Here is a 7,132-nt window from a genome sequence, read left to right on the forward strand (position 1 = left end):
TGTAATCTCCGTGCTCTCACCCCACAGCTCTGTGACCCCAAGCTCTCCACGCCTGGCTTTCCTTAAAGCAAGGATGGTAACACTCTCCTAACTGGTGTGTTAAGAAAGAAAAGACGTGGGAAGCCCCATCTGGTGCCTAGTGTGCCGTTGTCCAGCTCATACTCTACAGAGGATGGTCTGGTCCTTGAAGGGGCGGGAAGCTGCCCTGGTTGTGCTTCCTAACAGAGCTGTGACGTGTCACTGAGGATGGCACCTTCGTGTTTTTGTTCTCCTGCAGTGAGGTGTGGGCTGGGCAGTGGGAAGGGGGGAGCCAGGCGCTGCCTTACATAAGTCCTACCCTTATAAAAATGCTCTAATGTGGTTACTCTTCTTCCCACTGAGACAAGAAGACATTGAGGGGCTGGCCTTATGACCAGCTTTGGCCATCACAGCGAGATAGAGTTGTTGGCTTGCCGTTTCCAAGTCCAGGTCTCGAGGAGCTTTGTGTACTTTTCCTGCTCTTTCTTAGAAACCTGCCAGTTGCCACGAAGACAAACAAGCTGGAATGCTGGAGGGTGGGATACGAGATGGAGTAGATTCAAGGTGGCCCTGCCCCAAGCCAGCCATGTCCTAGAGGCAGAACTGCCTCACTGAGCTACAGCTGAATGCGGATGCGTGAGTGAGCCCAGCCCAGACTAGAACCACTAAGCAGAGCCCCACCCAAACCTCCTACCCCACACAGTTGTGGGCTAAATGAATGGCACTCCTTTTTTTGGGGGGGGGTGATAGTTTCAAGTTTATGGAAGAGTTGGAAAGATAATATGTCCACCACCCAGTTTCAATTCCCCCCAATGTTATCATCTTACACTACTGTGGTACAAGTCTCTTTGTCAAAAGTAACAAACCAGCAATGGTGTGCTACTATGAACTAACCTGCAGGCAGTATTTGGAATAACGCCATTTTTCTATTCCAGGATCCAATCCAAGACGCCAAATGCAAAGACTAAGTCTTTCCTTAGTCTCCTCTGACCTGTGAGAGCTTCTCAGTCTTCCTTGTTTTCCTGACTTTGACAGCTGTAGGTTTGCTGGTTAGGAATTCTGTAGAATGTCCTTCCACTTGGGTTGGCCTGGTTTTTTGGTTTTTTTTTCTTTTCATGAGTAGACTGGAGTTCTCAGGTTTGGGAAAAAATACCACAGATGTGAAGTAAAATGTCCTTCTCATCACATTATACCAGGGGGAACGTGAGATCCACTTGACATCATTCGGTGATGTTAACTTTGACACTTTTTAAAAAAAAGTATGGGACACTTCATGAATTGGCCTGCCATCCTTGCACAGGGGCCATGCTAGTCTTCTCTGTATTGTTCCAGTTTTAGTATATGTGCTGCTGAAGCGAGCACCGCTTCGACACTTAATTAGAACAGTGTTTTCCAGGTTTCTCCCCTGTAAAGTTACTCCTTTTCTAAAGCATCTGCATTTTGGAGTGGTTTGTTTTGCAGCAGTTGATAGCTGTTACATACTGCTTCCTCACTGCATTCATGCCTCTCTGAATTTGGTTTTTCCAAGTTATTTCCCGGACTGTTTTCCAACTTTAGTCTTTTGGTCGACAATCCGTTGTCACGTTGCCTTGGACGTCGATCATGCCAAAGCAAAGTTGTAATTTCACTTTCGAAATTCTAAGAATCGTTCTGGGTTCTGGTCAAATGCTGCTGCCTTTGTAAACCTTCCGTGGCTCACTCTGTAAACCCTTCTAGTATTAATTCACTCATTCATTTATTTTGTGGAGCACTGTCTACATGCCAGTGTCTCTTCTAGGATTTGGGCCCCAGCCATGCACCAGACAATTCTCAGGAAACTCGCCAGGAGAGAGCTACACAATTAACCCAGAAGTCAAATACTTTAAAGAGAAGTGTGTAACTTTGGTTTTCTCTGATATGCATGTTCTCATGTTGGAGGCATTCAATTGTAATCTTCCTGTGCATCTCAGCTAATCAATCAGTCGATAACCAGTTCAGTAAATATTTAGTGTGCATGTACCATGAACCAGGAATTGTGATAGGTGTCTACAATGGACTCTGTCATGTTGCTCTTAGGGTCACAGAACGCAGGCATTGTCTTATCCAATTCTACTGTTTTTATTTTATTTTGTTTTGTTTAATTTAATTTTAAATTTTAAATTTTATTTTCAGTAAACTCTACACCACATGTGGGACTCAAACTCATGACCCCAAGATCAAGGGTTGCATGCTTTATTGACTGAGCAGGCTAGGAGTCCCCATTTCATTCTGTTGTTAAACTATGAAACAAGAACAACAGAGGGGTGGCTTCCTGGACAGATCGGGGGCTCCAATCCAGGACCAAGAAGTTCTAGCATGGGGTTGTGTCCGACTGCTCTCTTGCCTAACATAAAAGAAATGGCTGGCAGATCTCAAAGGTGAGAGCAAATTCACTATCGCAGAGTTGGGGACAGGAGGTTGGGATGTCATTTACCCAGAAACTGATCTTCTCCAGGGTCAGAATATGAGACCAATTCATCTCCCCAGAATTGAGACTGCCCTGGAGTGAAAGCAGTACTCATTGAACTTGCCCTTTTGACTGAAGATCAGTCATCTTATCCATGTGTTTGTTGTCTGTTTTCCCTACTGGGATATAAACTTCACAGAGACTTGTCTGTCCTTTTTATTTCTATATTAATCACATAAATCAGAACCTGATATTTAGTAGGCATAAATACCTATGGCACAATGGAGTGAATAATGATTAAAAAAATTTTTTTTTGAGAGAGGGCACAAGTGAGCGAGGGGCAAAGAGAAAGAAAGGGAGAAAGAGAGAGAGAAGTGGGGCCCCAGCTCACCTGATGAAGTACTTGAACTCAGGAACTGTGAGAGCATGACCTGAGCCAAAGTCAGATGCTTCACTGACTGAGCCACACAGACAGCTGAGTGAATATTGATTCATGAAGGGCCATGGGGCCATGGTCAGTGACTTATATCATAGGAAAACTTGACTGTGTCCTCTTGTCCAAAATCCTATCCTTCCATGGCTCCCCATAGCCAGTAAAATAAGCCCAATACTTCAACATTTATTGGCAAGCGCTCTTTGAATTGTAAACAATAGAATCTAATATCAAATGAGCCCAATCAAACAATATACCACATATTTTATTTTATTTTTTATTTTAGAGAGAGCGAGAGAGTGCTTGTGAGCATGGGAGAGGGGGCAGAGGGAGAGAGAAAGAGAATCCTAAGCAGGCTTCACGCTCAGCTTGGAACCTGATACAGGGCTTGATCCCATGACTCTGGGATCATGACCTGAGCTGAAATCAAGAGTTGGACACAACCAACTGAACCCCCCCAGGTGCCCTTACAACACATTTTAATAAGCAACAACATTTATTGCTTACCCAACTGTTTTTTTTTTTTTTTAGGTACAATTGGATCAAGGAGTTCGGTTGACACATCAAAATTGACACCTCTTCCTCTTAGATCAATTGTTTTCCCTGTTGGCTTCACTCTCAGGCAGACTCTCCCCATGTAGCAGTTCGTGGTTACATGAACGAAAACATCCCCTTCTTTTCCTTAAGCTAGTTTGAGTTGGGTTTCTGTCACTTTAAATAAAGAAAACGTCTTGACTAATACTCTCTCAACTATTCAGAGCATGGCATGGTGTTGATAAATGGAATTAATAAAGAAATGGGACCTGAGGATGGAGAAACTGAGTCTCATGATACCTCAAGCCCCTCTTGCTGATTGTCCCCCAGGAAGCTTGAGTTCAGTGACTTTTTTTTTTTTTTTACATGTATTTATTTTGAGAGAGAGAGCATGAGAAAGAGAGCAAGCCAGGGAGGGGAGAGAGCGTGAGGGAAAGAAAGAATCCCAACCAAGGTCTGCGCTATCAGCGGAGACCCGGACATGGGGCTCTATTTCATGAACTGCGAGATCATGGCCTGAGCCGAGATCAAGAGTTGGATGCTTGACCGACTGAGCCACCCAGGCGCCCTGAGTTCGCTGACTTTTTAACGAAAGCTCGCCTTCCTTAGGCAAATGTCGCTGAACAGCGTAGGTTCATCTGAGGGTTCTTCCTGGGGGAATCAAGATCCTGTGAGAATCCAATGTGTCTTATGTTAAACCACTGAAATTTCAAGGTTTTTTTTATTACCGCATGTTATTGGTTACTTACATGTTAAACACGCAGTTTGTTTTACAGCTGCTGAATTTAGAACATCCCTTTCATCTGAGGATAACTAGTCATGATGGGTTGAAAAGGTAGGTGTTTCCAGCTCCTCTCAAAGTGGAGGTGGCAGGGCTCACTCCATATCCTTAACTCTGTGCAGTGATGGCTGTGACTGTGACCTCCAGATTTCTCAGGCTATCCAGAGCTTCCAGAGATCGCCATCATCACTCAGCTTTTAGATGCTGCTACTTGGCTGCGCAAAGCATCCTGCCATTGACCTGTTGCTGCTTCCGGTAGACCTGTCAGGGAATTCCGTTGTGTTCTTTTTTTGTTTTTACAGAGCTACTCAAAATTCAAGTATGATGCAAAAGAAAGGTGAGACATGTCGCAGAGGTCATTAGTGCGCACGATGTCCAGGGGTTTCCATTGTGTCCCAGCTCCCCTTGCAGGAAGGTTGGGACCCGTGATTGATTCTGGCCAATGGACTGTGAGAAGCAGGGGTCTGTGTGACTTCCACGTCCAGGCAATTAAAAGCATCGTGCCTCCCTTTTTTTCTTTCTTGTGGGGGGTGATCATGGAATCTTTATCAACATAGGGAAACCGCAGTAGGGAAGAAGCTTGGGTCTTGGAGTGACCAAAGAGAGCTTCAAAGAGTTGCTTGACACGCGGTGGCCGTTGAGTAAGAATCAAACGTTTCCTGTGTGAAGTCACTGGGATTTCAGGGTTCATTTATTACTGCAGCAAATTTAGCCTATCCTGACTAATAAAACATGCATTCCTCCTCCAGTAGACTTGTAGGCTGGTTGCTGACCGAGGTGTATTTAAATAAGATTGCCTTGTCATATATATTTATCCACCTTCCAATTTTTGGTGTTCAGGCTTTGCCTTGAAATTCCTTTGAAGCAACAGACTTGGCTCGAATCCCAGCTCTGCTACTGATTTGCCAGTAACCCTGGGCAAGTTGTTTTACATCTCTGAACCTCAGTTGCTTCATCAATAAAATGTTGAAAATGGTTGGACTTTTGGGAGGTCCATCACTTACTGCCTGTATAACTTTTAGCAAGCTACTTCTCTTTCCCAGTTTCAGTGGCCCCATCGGTAGGAAAGAGGTAATAATGTTCCGCATCCATCACAGTTGTCCTAAGGAGTAAAGCGGAGAATGTAAGGGCCCAGTGCAAGTATTTAGTGAACTTGAATCTCTCCCTGTCTTTTTTATCCATTGAGATCCTTTGGTTTTTCCTATCATTCTGCTTTATCCATTTCTTTCTTTTCTTGCCCCTTTCCTAATCCTTACTCGGATATAGAATTGCTTCCTTTATGGAGAAAACGTGGACTCTTTCGTGGTTGCTCTGGTGTCGCTGAGAAAGAGTAAACTTTCTAAAATAGCATGGAGCAGATTTATGTGTGTATCTGTATGTTCCAACTATTTACACCCTAGTGTGGCAAGGAGTTGGCAGCTGGAAGTAGAGGGCAAAGTTGAGTCCACACCTGAAGAACATACTTAAACACACTGATAAAGACTGGTGCACCTAATCATTTGTCTTGAAGGAAACCGAAACAGTCACACTGATAAACAGACTAACTGAGAACCATTAAAATCTCAGTCACTTATCAGAATCCAAACAAGGACAACTTCAGTGGGTTTGAAGGTGAGAAGTCACTTAAGCAGAAACTCAAGACGGCAGGATTCCTTGAGAACAGGACATTTATAACAAGGTTGCACCCTGTGCTACTCTGATGGGAATGTATAAAGCAAAGAGTTTGGGGCAAGGGTTGTCTGTGTGCAGGTGGGGGTGGGGCAAGAATGACACAAAACAGGAGAGACTGAGTGGCTTAGTTGGTTACGAGTCCCACTTCAGCTCAGGTCATAGGTCATGATCTTGTAGTTTGTGAGTTCGAGCCCCGTGTCAGTCTCCACACTGACAGTGTGGAGCCCGCTTGAGGTTCTCTCTCTCTCAAAATAAATAAATAAACTTAAAAAAGAGTGACATGAAACAACCCCAGATAGGGATAAATTGAGTTTATGTGCAGACTCTTTCTTTTCTTTCCTTTTTCATTACTTCTGTTTGAACTTTGTGGTTTTCCTTGGAGAGATTGGCGCCCAGAAGGAAGGGTAGAAAGAACCAATTGACTGTTCTCAAAACAAAACAAAACTCAACAAAGACTCTTTCTTTCTCAAGGACTGTTCCCATGGAAAGTAAAAAGTGAGCCCACTTGGAATTACCCGACTGCAAAACAATGCCACTTTTATTGAAGGGAGTTAGTTTTTCACTCACCCAATTTAAATATGGCTCCACAGAACTGCCCAAATCTTCAGAAAGGATATGGTCCTCAGACTAGAGACCACGGCTGAGAAATCTAAGGCTGAAAGAAACCTTTTTTTTTTTTTTTGAGTGAACCAAAAATAGGGGTTTAGAAAGGAGTCGCTCTTCTCAAATTATGTTCATAGCAAGATATGTTGTCAGATACCACTGGTGAGAAATAAGACCTTGTCCAACAGCCTTTTCTCCTGTCTTCTGGAACGGGGTATTTGCTTTGGTTCTCAGAATATTTTGAACCAGTCCAGCAATTGTTCTTAAAAGCACATTTAGGTTTGTTTTGTGCAGTGTGTATTTAATAAAACACATTTGTGTTGAAACGAACACGTTTGCCAGCTTTCCCTCTGAAAAATGTGCACATCACCTTTGGAGTCGTAACACTGTGGCCCCATGGAAAAGAATTCTGTCCCATCTGAGTAAGGAGAGCAAGGGATTTTTTTTTCTCTCTAATTCAAGGTGAGTATGAGGAGTCTGTTAAACTTGTTCTGAGTTCCGTATCTCAAGAGTCCCCAGAACATGATCACTCAAGAGGGGCACTCCAGGAGTATCCCGTAGAGCTTCCAGAAAATACAAAGGTTTGTGCAGGGAGCCTTGAAGCTAGGGTTAACAAAGCTGCAGGCAGGCTTGTCCCGTCCCTGAGAAGTCATACCATCTCTGGTTT

The 7,132-nt window shown here is 43.8% G+C and overlaps 1 non-coding gene across 1 annotated transcript; it reads right to left on the reverse strand.

The window, feature by feature from the left end:
- Nucleotides 1-1,273: 1,273 nt before the first annotated feature.
- Nucleotides 1,274-1,380, reverse strand: LOC113600711 (U6 spliceosomal RNA). The gene has a single exon (XR_003421827.1). It is a non-coding gene; the product is annotated as a U6 spliceosomal RNA (small nuclear RNA).
- Nucleotides 1,381-7,132: the final 5,752 nt, after the last annotated feature.

The sequence above is a fragment of the Acinonyx jubatus genome, chromosome F2 (assembly GCF_027475565.1).
Source record: "Acinonyx jubatus isolate Ajub_Pintada_27869175 chromosome F2, VMU_Ajub_asm_v1.0, whole genome shotgun sequence".
Lineage (NCBI taxonomy): Eukaryota > Metazoa > Chordata > Mammalia > Carnivora > Felidae > Acinonyx > Acinonyx jubatus.